At 35.0% G+C, this 16355-nt stretch overlaps 1 long non-coding RNA gene across 1 annotated transcript; it reads left to right on the top strand.

The window, feature by feature from the left end:
- Nucleotides 1-3656: 3656 nt before the first annotated feature.
- Nucleotides 3657-15810, top strand: LOC146768688 (uncharacterized). The gene is made up of 2 exons (XR_014954415.1): nt 3657-14774; nt 14876-15810. It is a non-coding gene; the product is annotated as an uncharacterized LOC146768688 (long non-coding RNA).
- Nucleotides 15811-16355: the final 545 nt, after the last annotated feature.

Below are 16355 nucleotides of genomic sequence, written 5' to 3'. Positions count from 1 at the left end.
TGAATTAATTTTATGATGGAAGAAATTAAAAATAAAATAATAAAATCATGGCAAACATGGATATCATAGAAAGATTAGAATTTATTTTTTGTTATTTATGCTTGTGGATGCTGTGAGATTTTCAGAGAAGAGGGAGTTACTGCTTACTAAAATAAGATAGAATAGATAAGAAAAGGAAAGCAGAGATTTTTTTATATTATTGCTTGTATAGCTAAGGTTGTGTTTAACCCAGATAGACGAATACCTTGGGATAAAACCAAGAATGTGTTTTTATTCATGTGCCAATAGATATCAATTATTCAGCATTTAGAAATTCTCAAACGATGTTGTCTGGAGCCCAAATAAAGAAAGCTTTAGAGATGTAAGACTGAATTCAAATGAGTAGCTTGATGTTTAGCTGTAAAACTTCAGAACTGCAAGCACCAGGATCTTGTTTATGCTGTAGGTTAATATATTACACTTTAATTCATACTCAATTCAGATCATGAACTAATCACAAGAGAAAATGACACTCATAATTTTAAGCTAGTCAAGCCTAATATTTTTCCTGTTTTTTCATACCAGCCATTGTGAAAGGATTAGCAATCTTCTTCATAAGAAATTCAGGACTGGAGAGACACCTGCCAAGGCAGGTAAGAAGTGAATTGCCAGCAGTTCTCTGGAAACAAGTACACATCTGGTCCTGTTAGCTCTGGTTCAAAGCAGGATTATTAGCATCTTGGTTTCCTGAGCACTATAATCACTCATACATTATTGAGAAAAGAAGAAAAGATGCAAATATGTAGAGGGGTTTGAATCTCTTCCATGCTACTTAGCAATACCAAAGAGCTGCCTGGAAACATAGAGAGCAATTTAGAATAAAAAAATAAGGAGACATAAATTTTCAAAAAGCTGTCAAGATGCAGAGAAGAAAATACATTTATAAGACCTCAGAAGCAGAGAATCAGAGCATATACCAAGCTTGCAGCAGTGACAAGTTATATTTGGTCAAGTCTGAGGTTTGCTGAAATACTTCTGAAGAAAAGCAATTCCAGATCATAATAATTTGTTGCTGATTTCTGATGTTCTTTAGCTTTCTTCCTTTTTTATCCTCCTTTTATTATTTCTCTCCAGTGTTGAACATAGTTGTAGAAATATCTGGAATTTCATTAAAGTTTAGGAAGGAAATATAAATTCAATGAACTGTTTGAAATCTATATAGTAAAAAGTATTTTATCTTATAATCTTAAAGTTTAAACATGTCAGGGACAGTATGCCATTCACTTTGTCTAGTAAAACACATAAAAAGTATTAATGATTCTACATAAATTGGATGGTGCCATTTTTTCACTGAGTACTCCCTATCACAAAGAAAAAAAAAAGATTGTATTTCTGTCTTAGGGGAAAAAAAAAGATGATGAAAAAGTTTTCACCATGATAATCCTCTATTTTTTTTTTCTTTAGACTGAACTAATAGTGCTGCTAATAGAAAAAGCTCTTCTTTTTAGATATTTAAATGTATGAGCTCATTTTACAGAAGCATCTTAAGTGCTAAGCAAAAACAAAAATAAAAAATAGCCCAAGCACAATCAAGATCAATAGACTGATTCAAGGACAGAAGGATAAGGACAGAAAGAGCACTGTACAGGTCAAGCAGAAACCAAAGTGTTTAACATTTTGTGAATAAGGTTAATATCTTAAAATCATATAAGTCCCTAGTTATCAGAATAGAACAAGATAGAGATGGCATAATCCACATAAGCTCTTCAAACCACACTCAATTGTTCTTTCTGTTGAGGTAGTGATTTTGGTCCATGATTTCTCAGAAAACTTTCCCCGTCATGTTTTACTATTGAACTTATTCACCATAAAATTGTGAGAGGATAATACAGTTAAATTTTAGGATACTTCTCTCTTAATAATCCTAAAATGTAGAGGATTTGTACCTCTAGTAAGAAGTTTGATTTGTCAGATTTGTGATATAATCCAAACAGAACAATAGAATGAAAGAAAAAATAGTCCTTTGGAAGGTACTGTTGCAGCTACCTGGTTAGAGGAAGAATAGGAATTTTGGAAATGTGGCTTAGCTATACTATAACAGAATCTGACTGTTCCTGTTGATAGCACTTAATCACTAGCAGGCAGAGAGGAAAAAAAAAATAAGTAGAAGTCAGATTGTCCTGGAATTCCTATACTAAATTTCTTGTTTGTTACTAACAAAAGGAAACTTTTATTTTCATTATATATATTGGTAGATCTTGTGGCTGAGAGTTGTGAAGAACTTTGCAAACAGAAGCAAGCAAACAAACTGCCAGGGGAAAAAACCCCAAAATACCAACAAGCAACCCCAAAACTGTAGAGTAATAAGTAAATATGTGATTTTAAAGTTTATGGCATTTTTCACTTCTCCTTACTTTAAGTACACATTTCAACCTAAATAACCACAAATGATAAATGACCAGGGGAAAAAAAAAAAAAAAACAACTATATATTTTGAGATAAGTATCTTTTTCCAGAACCATAGGGATCTGAAGAACTCATTTATTCTTCTTCCTAGTGCTATCAAAAGCAGAATAATAAATAGGAAATAATTTATGAACAAAATAATAATATTTATATTGAAAAAGAACCTTAAAATATTAAATGCTTTTAGTAACATAAAATCTTTCTTAATCTCAAATGGCCTGTGAAATCTTTCAAATTTAACTTCTCATTTTGCCCAAAAGTTAAGCATTGTTTTTCTCAGATAAATCAATTGTAATCACTCAGTCTGGACTTTTAAATTTATTTTATTTCTGTTACTTTTCTTTCTATTTCTTTCCCAGGGAGAGTTCTTTGCACAGAGCTTCTAAGATAAAAAAAAAAAAAAAAAAAAAAAAAAAAAAAAAAGGAAAAAAAAATTTAATCCAAAATGAAATGCCATTTCTGAAAAATAGCATTTCAGATTTGAGGACATTCAAAGTAGTGTCTACACTCTCCTGTTTCAGGAAAAGTGCATTAATTGAACTTCCACAATTTATGCAAACTCTTGAGGGTCAGAAGTTCAACTATTTGAAAGAAGCACAATTTTCTTCAGGAGGCTCACAGTAAAATATAAAATGAGGCAATTTACCTGCAGTGTTTGCATAAAAACTTTTTTACAGATTTTCATTTTTTGAAATCCTAAAGGGGTAACTTCTAGCTGGAAAAAGCTGTCCTGTGCACAACTACACAGGAAATGAGGGCTGAGAAAAGAAAAACCTTTTAAGAGAGACTGAAGGAGATACCGAAGGAGACTGAGAACTAAGAGTGTAGGCTCACAAACCCCAAAGTTTGCATTTAGAGAAATGTGTGAATCAAGGAAGCAAAAAAAAACCCCATACCCAAGCAACTTTTAGAACAAAAATTCATATAACTGCACTAAAGTTTTCTTATAAAAGAAGTTCATCAGAGACTGATAAGCAAGGGATGTAGGATGTAGGATGGATGTGCCTCTGGGCACATCGCCGTGGTTCTGCTGAGATCCTGAGGGAGCTATTGCTACTTCATGCTAATATGTGTGGAGAAGCAGACTTAGTACCACATCCTTCTGCTGCTATTTTAGTAGTGTCTCTAATGCTAGTCATTCCAAATATATAGGAGGAGAAGACACTAATGAGAAACTGTAAAAATTAATTAAAAAGTCCATAAAGTTCTATCTGTGCACATAAGAATATGGATTTTTAAATGAAGTACCATGAAGTAACAGAACTAGTGAGAAGTTTTATGTTCTACCTTAAAAATAGAAATCTAAGCCTTTCACTAAAATGAAATTTCCATTTTTATTTCTGATCATGTGATTTTACAGCACTGAACTTGCTAATAGTTAGGGGATTTCTGCCACATTGTGTGACAGAGTAAAATTCTTTTGCCAAATTTGAATGCAGAGAATAAAATAAATTAAGTATTTTTAATGAGGGATATATTTAATACTACCCTGAGATCTTAATCTCAATAATAGTTTCATTGTGTATAGATAGCATATGGGTCAGAATAATAAAAGAAATTAAATTTATCATGTTAATATCACCTTTACATCTCAGATATAGGTATGGTCATATAAATATGTAAAAAAATCTTGGAATTTCTCAGAAGGCATTGAATCAATGCCTTATATTGACTTCTCTGAAGTAGTTGCCTCATCACTCTAAACTTTTGATTGTGTAAACCACCTATATCAAACTGAGACATAAAAATACTAACAAACAGGTTCCCATTTGAGTGTGAAGAGTCTGAAGTTGACCTAAGATGAACTGTTCTTATCATAGCTGAACAAAGCATACTTCTCAAAAATATCCTTCCATGTCATTAATCTCAAAAACTCTTAATGGTTTTCTCTTACTAAGACATGTAAAGTTTGTAGGAACGGGTAACAGAAAAACCAGGCCCACACAGAAGCCTTCTGAAACAAAGGTGATAGAAAATGGGAGAAAACTTCAAGCTAAATCCAGGTTGGGAACAAATATTCTGAGTCTGACTTAATTTTGTTAATTAGCGAGAGTGTAGAGAGAAAAGAGCAGTTGGCACTGTGGGGAAGTGGGGGTAGGTTAACAAGGTGAATGTCAGGGCACCATAAAAAAAAATGTTCCCAGAGAACAATTTTTGTGTAAGAAGGTGTACAACGCAAACCCATATTTCCTCTGTTTTCTGGTTACTTGTGTTCATGAGCAAATACCTTTATATTGACCCTGGAATAAAATCAAGATTTTAAAGCTCAGATTTTATACAGTGTATATCACTGCATTATCACATAATGAGATTCCATACAACAGATGGTTCCATATTTTACAAGGAATATACTGTCTCCACCAAATTACTAGGAGTTACTTCCAAAAGAATTTAACTCCCATTAATAAAACTGATTGACTAGATTTAGTATTTATGTTCTTTTTGGAAGACTCATCAGATTTAAATGTCTGAATCACATATAAGTCTAAGTGTTAATACATTATGATCTGTCCTGAGTGATAAAGTGAAGCAGTTTACAAAGTAAATAACATCTACAGCCACTCTAGTAGCCAACTAATAGTATGGGCACATTTGGGGGACATGACATCTATTCCCAGAATGAGACAAAGAAGCACAAAATTCTCTTGGAGATCACAATCATCTGTTTATTAGAGTCAGGCCAGTGTATAACAATTTGACTTTGTTTATTCTAGAAGTGCCTTTGTACTCTACAAGCATTGCATAGTGTTATTTGACAGTGAAGAGCTTAATATCTTGCCTGACTACAGCTACAGAACTTTCAAATCAAAGTACTTCACTCTTGAAAATGAAAGAAAAGCAATGTGAATGATTCTGTTCTAATGAAGTGCAGGCCTTCTCTTGGGAATAAAAATATGATAATTCATATAACTGAAGCATTCTGTGTAAATTGTCAGCCATTCAAATTAAAGAAGTAACTAATGAATAAGTGCATGCAAGATTGCATAGTGATTAGCAGTACAATATTTAATATCAACTGATGTTATCAATCATTTCCCACTGTAATTACCCAAGGTGTTGAATAGAAAATTGCTTTTAAAGAACATTTCAATAAAAAGAGTAATAATTATTACAGGTAAATTGCAAAGGAGACTGTTGCCACATAGTCATAAGTCGTCAAAAAAGTTTTCCAGCCTTATGAATATTTTACTCTTTTTCTGTACTAAAATAAATAAATGTTTTCTGAAAAATTCATGTGCAAAGTGAGTGAGAATCACATAGAGAAACAGTCCCTAAACTCACCAACTCCCTGATCATTAGTGAAATGATTAATAATGAAAAAAAATTATGTACATGGTTCTCCACAGGCACAGGCCCTATGTGACACAATATTCACTGCCAGAGATAGAAATGCACAAGTTGAAAGACTACAAGAACATTGGCCTTTATTTTTGATGATGCAATTTTAAAGGACATTTATTTACAAAGTGTTATGTTTTTAACTGAAGCAGAGCACATATTTATATATTTACTCATTACTACAATCTATTGTGATACTATTCCTGCCTACATCATGCAAATACTTAGTGCATGCTAACACACTGTTTAAGATGACCAACAAGCTACTTTTCATCATACATGAGTAAAATGAAGAATTACTTTTCTTGAAGTCTGTGAAATTATACTGATGTAAGACTCTTTGTGTGATCTCTCTTAATTTTGGCTTTTGCAGGTGTTCTATTTGATTGAGTTAGTCATTAATTAGAGCTGGGACTGGAATCTGAGTTTCTTTTATCTCAGGTGTATGTACATGACCACCAGATTAATAGATGTTCTGAACTGACAAAGTGGTTGAGAGATACATTTCTCTTTTCTTTTGAATAGAAATTTCATCCTTGAGCTAAGAGATTTTTCACAATATAATTTTACCCAAATAGACAGTTTGGCTTTAAATTCAGATTTGACAACCACTCTACATAAACCATTTTCTATAGATTTTATATTAACATTAGGTAGGGATGAGTGGGCAGGACACCTCTAAATCAGTTTAAACCCACTCTTAATTAATTTACATTTCAAGATATTTTTACAGAGTATGAGAGTTAATTTGACTTCATGTCCTTGGACTGTGCTATTTGTCTCTCACACTAATTTATTTTTTGATTGATGGCATAGAATCATAGAACAGTTGAGATTGTAAGGGACTTCTGGAGATCATCTTGTCCAACACCTTTGTTCAAGCAGGGCCACCTAGAGCCTGTTATCCAGGATGATGTCCAGATGGTTGTACATTTTCCCCCATATTTCTTCATGTATTTTTAATTCTCTATTTCTTTTAAATAAATCCAGGTGTCCTTAAGCTTTTTTTTTTTTTCCTTATTCATTAGTTCCAAGGCTAGACATACTATTGTGATATAAAAGTATTAAAGTGGAAGAAAATTCATGCTTCCCTACATTATGTTTCATTTCTTTTAAAGATCTGGAAATGCACCTGTGGAATAGGAGGAACACTAGTACTGTCTTCAAATACCATGCCTAAGTGAAGAACAGTTATATATTTTACATGATCTCTGAAGAGAACAAGTAGAAGGAGTTTCAGAACAGAAGACTCACAAATTCTCACTCCTAGAGAGAGATATTAAGGCTGCTTTTCTACCATGCTGTTTTTCATTTGGTCCTTAAAATATATGAGATTAATATCTTTTCTTTTACTTGAGAAATGAGTTCTTGGGTAAGATATAGTGAAAGGATTGATTTATGCCTGGCTCATTGTAATTGTAATGACTAATTTTTATTAAAAAAAAATCAAATACAACAACTGGAAGAGAAGATGTTAAGGATGCCTGGAAACCTGATGTCATGCAAAGGAGATAGCTACTTTTAGAGTCTGCAGGAGACACTTTTTTTGCTGAGTGTTTTCTACACTTTCTCTAAGCAGTCTCTGTTACCAAAGAATCTTCTTTTTTCAATATGAGCACACAGACTTTTCATGAATTGTTTAAAAATGAGTTTTTAGAAGGAGTCAGGAAGACAGCTAAGGTAGTCAGGACCAGAGCAGGACATAAAAAGCCCAGAAAGACTAACGGGATTTAAGCTAGTGTTCTTTATTCAGACCCAAGGCAATAGAGCTTTCTCACAAACCTGGGCGGGGAATCCTTTCCTACTGTTAGGCATATCAAGTAAATTTTTCACTACAGCAAGTCGTACCTAGTCACTGAACAGCAGTCTTCATCTTAAAGCAAGGATTGGCAGAAAACAGAAGCCTAATAGGCTCTGCCTATGCTGTTTCATTTTAAAGAAAACCAAACAAGCAAAACAAAACAAAACAAACAGCTAAAGCAAAAGAAAAATCAAAATAACAAAAAATGAATATCCTAATGAGATTAGCTTATGTTTATACTTCCTTGTACTGCTCACTTATAAAGGATATGTGGCTTGGAGAGGGCAAAAAGGAGTAGTCCTAAAGAACTAAGTAAGTAAACATTAGAACAAGGGTGATCAAGATCAGGGATCCAGGGCTCCAGCTTAACCTAAGGTCTTTTTTTAGTAGATGAACAGACATACTCAAAATGGACATGGCTGCAAGAACATAGCCATGATGAACCTGGCCACTGAAGGCCACAGTTTGTCTCATTTGGAAATGTAGCAATTGTACACCATGATTCAGAGTAAGAAATTTGAAACACTTGCTATCTGTGTAATAGCTGTGGCATGTAATTCAGTTGAATAAGCTATTAAACGGATCTATGGCAAAGAAAGATTGATAACTCCACTGCTGGGATGCACTCATCAGTTTTGAAAAATGTCAGCTATGAATTAAGATGCCTACAAGTGGTAGGGGGATGCTATACTACTTTTAAAGCTCCAGACCCCCTATTTCCTCTAAGATTACCACAGAGAGAAAAAAGCACCCTAGTGTTGAGTAATTCCTGTTCTAGATACTCCTGATGACTTTCTTGAAAGCTAAAAAATAAAAGAATTTTACTTGATCAAAATGTGCTCTTCATCAAATTATATTTAAAGACTGTCCTAATTCTGAAACAGATAAATTACTTGACTATGCATGTGGTGTGATTCTTCTGTCAAGTCTTGTACTATTGCAATGAATTGTGTTTCTGAGCATAACAAATGGAAATTGCATTATCCATTTCACTAAAAATAAGGATGCAAAGGAAATGTTCTTGTTCAATACCTGATAAAATGGTCTAAAGCCTTCCTCTTCCCTTGCCACAAGCAGATATTTGATTGTTTCTTAGCTGAAAAAAATACATAACAAATTTCTTCCTACCCTTCTACCTCAGGCCTTCTCTGCTCCCCAGTGTAGTTCAGGGCCCCTTGTTATGCTACAAATCCTTAAATGATTGGAGTTTTAAAATAAAATCTGATTTTATTTTTCTTTTTAACCCAAATAATTTCAGTGAGCTCATTTAGAACAATAATTGCCAACAGTTGTGTCAGTACAACTAAAGGAGCAGCAAACTGGAATATTCAACAGGAAATGACCAGCCAGAAAGAGACAAAATTGGGACTCTAAAATCCAAGAGGGGAAATATATCACTGAAATTCACCCCAGGACGAAACAACACAGTGGTGCTGAATGAAAATTTCTGAAAGATCACATGCAAACACTTTGCTCTGGTACATAAGGGATTGCCTTATGTTCTGCAATATAATGCATACAGATTCAGATATAGTCAGTTTACTGTTTTTAAATTGGAAAACAAAACAAAACAAAACACGTCCTCTAGTAGCAATTCCTGAAAAGAAAGAAAAAAAAAAAATCCTGAGGGTAAACTGTCAGTCTACATTGCAATCTTAATAAAACGGAACAGTTGAAAGGAATCAGGCCTCAAAGTAATAGCCATGTCAGAAACTCGATTATCACAGAATATCACAGAATTATGTTGATTTATATTTGTAGTATAGAGAGAAATACCAGAGAGAATGTACAATAAAATTTTACTAGAATGAAGTCTCTGAATTTGGTCTCTGTACAGTTTGCAACTCAAAAGTCTTGCTCAAGAGGGCCATAAACCTACTTTAACGGAAGTTACTAATTTGCCTACTGTGTGTTGAGTCACCTAATTGTTGTTTAGGTTGATGTAATTGCTATGATAAAAGTAGTAAAATGAACTAAACTAGACTTTCAGAGCTACAGAATGATACCCTGGTTAAATTTAGAAATTATCACTAAATACAATCTGATTGGCTATTAAGACATTCCTCATTGTTAATTCTACATAATAATAAAATGTTTTGCATCATGGAAGAGACAACACAGATAGAACAATGCCAAAAATGAATAGATTTGTTTGAAGTTTGATTACCCAATGCATCCCTTCTTTATAATTTTCTGATTTGTCCAATCATAATTTTGGGGTTTTTTAGGTCATTTCAGAATTGAGCAGCTTCTAAGAAAAAGTCTGATGCTTACTGGAAAGTGATGGGGAGGAGAAATACACAATTTCTGTTAAGCATATGAGTAACTCTAGGAGTAATTTTTGTTATTAAACAGACCTCTCCCTGCCTCAGTTTCCATACTTAAAAAAATATGATTTCTCTGCTTGCACAGCACAGCATGCTCTGAATTTGAAACATTACGCTTTTTACTGACCTGTGTGAGGTTCCTAAAATACCATTTAAATATTGAAGAAAATGTTTAGATGCTGAATAAAACAGCAAAATGGAAGAATATACTAAGAAAATTCTTACTACATGTGGGCAGAAAATAGCTAAAAAAAGAGATGTCCAGGTTCTGCTAAATTATTTTTGGAGGGGGATCTACCAGTTTTGTGTGGAAAAATAAAGAGAGAGAAGAAATATACCAGCAGATATAATGGTATTACAGAATAAATTACTTTAAAAACATTGTTCTGTATCTGAATTTTATCAATTTCCAAAATTACATACAAAAGAGCAAATTAAATTTGAGATGTTACCATCTTCATTCTCAAGCTACAGTACTGTGCTAGTCCATTATGCTGTGTCAGTATCTTTTATATATTATCATTATTAATGACTGTTCTATATTCTCTTGTGTGAAAAAGGGGCTTCCTAAGTTTTGCTTATAAAACATATAAATAAATATATTTTTAAAATAAAATATATATGTTTATAAAATAGAGACTATAATTTAATTTTCTTCACTTCCCTTGTTGTGTAGAAAAAAGTGTTTAAATTAGAATGTGTGTTTGCAGGAATTAATGCATTTACATATATAAAGAATTCAGGGCATTCTTTGTTGCCTCTGCACTTCATCTTCAATATTACAGGATTCTATGAGACAAAAGTATGACTAAAAAGATGCTACAGAGATTCCTCTTTTAATTACCAGGAAAAGTGAAACTTGTTCATCTGGGAATCAGTAAGGTCTTTCAGGAGGGGCTGCTGAATCAACCCTGTATCTACACTGTTCTCTTTTCCTCTGAGATTTGTTCTCTTAACACATCTCACTGAAGTTTTCATTCAACATTACTCACAATCATGTTGAAGTTCTGCATATAATTACATTTACCATTTTATATGTCTGTTGTCAAGTTCTTCCTCACAACACCCGTGCTGTTACTCTAAATGTAATGGAATTCCTCAATAGGCTCAGCCATGATTATGGCTGTCACTGACCCCATATACTAATTTTGGCATAAATGACTCCTTGACCTTCATATTTGGAGAGTGAGATACCTTTCTTCCTGACCATTTGGGTTGGAATCAAACTTGTCTATTTGTAATAACAGCTTTCTTTAGCTAGAAAATAACATATATCCTGAATATGCATACTGAATATGCATACTAAATAATATGTATTTTCTTACTTATGGTGATGAGTTTTCTTTCAAGCATTAATTAAACTCCACACCTACAAATCTCCAGATTACTGCTTATATTTTAGGGGACAGTATATTTTACAGAGATTTTATTGAAATCAGGTTAAAAATATTAAATGTTCTTTTTCACTATTGAGGTGTTCCACACTGAGAAATAGGGAAAAAAGAGGGCAAATGGACAGACAGAAAATAAAAGTCAATCATCCTTTCAAGACCAACCCAAGGAACATCATGGGCTCTAAATTCTACCTCTTGATGTCTACCTCTTGAGTACTGTAAAGAAAACAAACACCAGATACAAACAACCAAGTAGTATACAAAGAAAACAAAAGCATCAAAAGGAAAACTGAATTTATGATCATGTTTATAGGTGCAAAGAGTCCCCTGTATGATTACTGCATGCCCATCTAAGTACAGCGGTAAATAACAGCCATTAGCAAAAAAAACCAGAACACCAGAACATATAAATTAGGTACTTATTGTGCACTTCTGTAGCAAAAAAATGCCTAATATGGATAAATTATAAAGTGAATGCATGTTTGACATCTTGTGGTCCATTTCCTTTGAAATATGCATTTAAATGTTAATATTAGATTCCATAAACAAAGGCCACCCACAACAAAGATGAAAGAACATAAAAAGCCTGAAGTTGACAGTATAAGTACCAAATCTGATGGAGCACAGCAGTTATAGAAACATAAAACATGTTGAAAACATCATAATTATAGCTGGTTAGAGATCAAAGAGATATGTGCAATAAAAGCAAACATAAACTATCAGATAAGACACATAAAAAAGGGTTCAGCTGTAAACTTGAATGATAGCTATGAGTAATATTTAGCTGACATTATTCAATTAAAAATAAAATGGTTTTATGACATTGATTTTTTAAATTATTTTCTTGATCCAGTTTTAAAATTAAGCAATTATACTTTTGAGTATGACACACATTATGGATTTATAAAGGCTTTAGGATATAAGCATATTTGTGCGTATATATATATGTACATGTACACGCATATTATGCACATATTTGTAGGAGTGCATGTTCAAATTTCTTAAGATTGTGTAGGTGGAGACTTTATATGACATGGATAACGGGTAACACCTCAGAGAAAATATTTCATAATCCTCAGCATAACAGTATGTATTACTCAAAGATGGTCCTTGTAGTCATATTATGGAAGTTTGGTACTTGAAATTTCAACAAAACATGGCACCTGCAAGGTGAGAAGTACTTACCACAAACTAAGTTCCATCAATTTTACATTGTTTTTTTGGTTTTTGTTTTTGTTTTGTTTTTTTTTTCTTCAGGAGCTATCTTGCATGACAGAATTTTCCAGAGTGTCCATGGCAACAGGTATCTTCCCCAACACAGTCTACCTCAGAATATTGAATAGTAATTTTCTATTTCTAACTTTAGAAATACTTCTTCAGACAAAATGAACTACACAGGAGAAATGTCTATTCACACCTACAGGTTATAAAAGGTTCTAAAATCACCATCTTATTATAAAAGTCTGGATTCATCCATTTACATCCCAGCTGCACATAAACTAAATTGACCTATTGAGCATAATGACATCCCATTGCTTTTGTGACACAGAACCACCAACATAAATGTGACAGAGATGTAATCCCAGAGATCCACCCCCATGTGATTGTATTTGGAGTATGGATGAGTGCTTGCCTTTTTGGGCAGAAGGAAGGGAATGTAGGACCATAAAGTCTCAGTAGAAAGGCTTTATGTGAAATCTGTCCTTACAAAATCCAGATGTTGACAAGAGAAAAGGACATTTCCTGAAAGCTATGGCTACTGGACCAATTTCAAAAATAGTGAAGTTACCAAAGTTACCAAAAATTTAGGTAACAATTGAAAATGCCTTAGTGAAGATGTTATATGAATGTGGGAAAAAGAATATGGACATACATTGTAAAAATTTTTAATTTCTAGCCTCACAAAAATATTTCTTGTTCAGCTTTCTTAATTCAGATATGGAGAAGTTTAAAAATCAAAATCAGCTGCAACTTATCTTGCATCCTTGAAACTAAAGTTTCCTAATTATTTGCTTGTTCAATTATTTTTACGGTTGTTTAAATTTCAGTCATTCAGATTGTTTTAACGTAACAAAATATAATAATTTTTTAAAAAATCCAACAAATTTCAGTAATCATTGACAACAAACTAATTATAGGATTATGCATTTCTTTGTAAACCCTGTGTAGAAAGTACTAATTTTAGTATTGTCTCCATCCTACAAAGTCTGTTCTGCTATCCTGTAATCGAGATCCCTATGCTTTTCCCTGGTTCCAGGCCTTAAGTTGTGTTTGTAGCCAGCTGATACAGTGGATGTCAGAGTTCCCAGTGAATGACAGGTCACTTGGATGCTTTTGTCCATGATAGCCCAAGTAAAGGGTAAGAGGTAAAAAAAGTTTAAATATTGTCCCTTGTCAGAAAAACCTGCACAATGTAGTGATGTCAAGAAAGAACTGCAGAGAACTGAGGTACAAAGTTCACTAATCATTCCTAACTGAAATACTTTAGCATTTCTCAATGCCAGATTTCTTACTTTTTTTTTTTATGTTGAATATTTCAGAGTTCTATACTGTGACATGTAAACAAGTTAGCATCAGTAGCAAAGCATCATAAATTAGGAAGAGCTTCTTTTATTTATTCTTTTTCTTTCACTTCTTCTACCTTGGGAATTATTTGTTTTATTTACAATGGAAAATTCTGCTTGATCTGTAAATATGACCCCAAACACATGAATAGTTTGAAGTACTAATACTATAATTACAAAAGTTTACTTTTTGCCTTATTACAACTATAAATTGGAATATGCTTTTTTTTCCCCCCCACAAAGGCTACAGTTAGCTAAAAATAAGACATTGCTCCTCTTTCTTTTCCACTTTTTCTCACTCCCTCTTCTATTATGTAAATGGGTTGTGGGGATGTTTATAGTTTATGATGTAAAATGCAGAAGTTTAGTAAGAGTCCTTAAAATATACACTTATGTCAAATTTGAAGAAGACATTATGAGAGCCACAAGCTGCAATGCAAATCCTGCAGGAAAGAGGAGCTGTAACAAAACCAAACTTAATTAACAGCATCTGAGCAGCATTCAGAGTATGCGGCCACCTATCATCCACACAGACACAGACATTTGCTAACCCCAGAACTGTATCATCTGCCAGGTGTATACACTCTCATCAGATTCAAAGAGACAAACAGAGATTAAAGCAACTTCGTGTATTTGATATATTGATATTGATTAGCATGGTGATAAAAGTACCAGGCATGCTCCTTGTCGTGGTTTGACACGGAAAGAGAACTTTTTCCGGAAGAAAGAGGTCAATTTAGATATTGACCAATTGAAGGTGAACACGCCTCTGAGAACACAGAGGAGTTAAGAGCAGAATTCCCAGGGGAACTCGCTCTCTTTGGTTCCGGTCAGCGTGCAGTGCAAACCTCCCCTGCCCAGCCACGAGCTGGGTGGGGGAGGGGAAGCCCCCATGGCCTGAAAGGTAGGCCCCAAGGGTGGTGGAAGGACTGGAACCGGGCTGGCCCCTGCAGATGGAAGGGTGGAAGAAATCTGGGTTGTCTCCATTTCTTCCCCCCACCCAAGAGTTCCTCTCCCGAGAGGGAGAGAGAAAGCCGCGAGGAAGGAGGAGCGGGGGGAGCTGCTGCAAGGTGCCCAGTCGCGTGGGAGTTGCTGGATGTCCGGGCATCGAGCCATCCCTGGGAGTTCGGACTTTTAACCCTTCCTTGAGAAATGAAAGCTTTGTGAATTTTCCTTTCCCCTCCTCGGTTTGAAAGAGAGGAAGAGGGACACCTTGGACCCTGGGGTGTTGGAAGGAGGAATTCTGGATGGGAGGGGGACAAGGAGTGGCTTTTGGCTGGACTTTTCCGTGTTAGCCACAACCTGAACCAATCTTCTCCTCCAAGAGAGACTGTGTTTTGGGAGGATGCCAGTGAGTCAAGAGACCTGCTTCAGCTGGGAAAAAGACAAAATTGGAGTGAACAGAGAAAAGGTTAGGGGGTTTGTGGTGGCACCCCTGTCCTGGAAAGGAAAGAGAAGAGAAGAAGATCTCTGTTCTTGAGCCCTCGGCCCCAGGGGAAAATGGGGGGGACTGTGGTCCCAAACAATGAAAAACTGAACTGTTGTTTTCTCCCCTCTTGGCAGGGCATCCTTGAAAGGAAAAATCCTAAAAGCAGTCTGTCTATCCATGCATTGGTGGTGAGAGCACTGTGCATGGAAAGGAGAAGGGTCACCATGGCAAACTTTTCTCCGGGCGGTGCCATGTGTGACATGGAAACACAGGATGTGGAGCTGTGTTTCTTGGGGGGTCTGTGGCACAGGAGAGACTCTGTTCCCTCGATGGACTGAGTATCGATTGTTTGGAGGGTGGAAACCTGATTGGGGTCCAGATTGTGTCTCACTGTGGTTTGTTGGAGTTGGGTGGTGGGGGGAGGAATATTTTGCAAGGTTTTCATTTGATCTTCTTTAGTTTTCTCTTTTCTTTTGGAGTAGTAGTTTAATAAAGTTTTTTCTGTTATTAAGCTTGGGCCTGCTTTGCTCTATTCTAGATTTCAGTTCACAGTATTCAAGGGAGGGATCACATTTTCATGGGGGCACTGGCATTGTGCCAGTGTCAAACCATGACACTCCTCTAATAACAAACCATTGAAATGCCTGGAATTTGAGATGGAGATGAGGATAATATTAAACTGGGGGGAGTGGTGGATCTCACAGGGGCTTCTGCTGCTGTCCAGAGCCCCTTGACAGGTCCTCAGTCTTCATGGAGCTCAAAAAGAAGTGCAGAGCCCTTTATCTTGGGAAGAAATAATTTCATGCTGCTGGCCACCAAGCTGGAAAATAGCATGTCAAAAAAAAGGTTTGGGAGTCCTAGTGGACATCAAGTTGAACATAAGCCAGACTTTTGCCTGTGATGCAAAGTAGGCTGGTGGGATTCTGGCTTGCCAACCTTCTCCTCAGCGCTGTTGAGGCCACTCTTGGAGTTCTCTGTTCAGCACTAGGTTCACCAGTACAGAAGAGACATGGAAAGGTTGGAGAGTTGGAACTGTTTGGTCTGGAGCAGATAAGA

Source organism: Lonchura striata, chromosome 1, assembly GCF_050655825.1.
Source record: "Lonchura striata isolate lonStrDom1 chromosome 1, ASM5065582v1, whole genome shotgun sequence".
Lineage (NCBI taxonomy): Eukaryota > Metazoa > Chordata > Aves > Passeriformes > Estrildidae > Lonchura > Lonchura striata.
The sequence above is the reverse complement of the archived record's forward strand: the minus strand, read 5'-3'. Positions and strand labels throughout refer to the sequence as shown.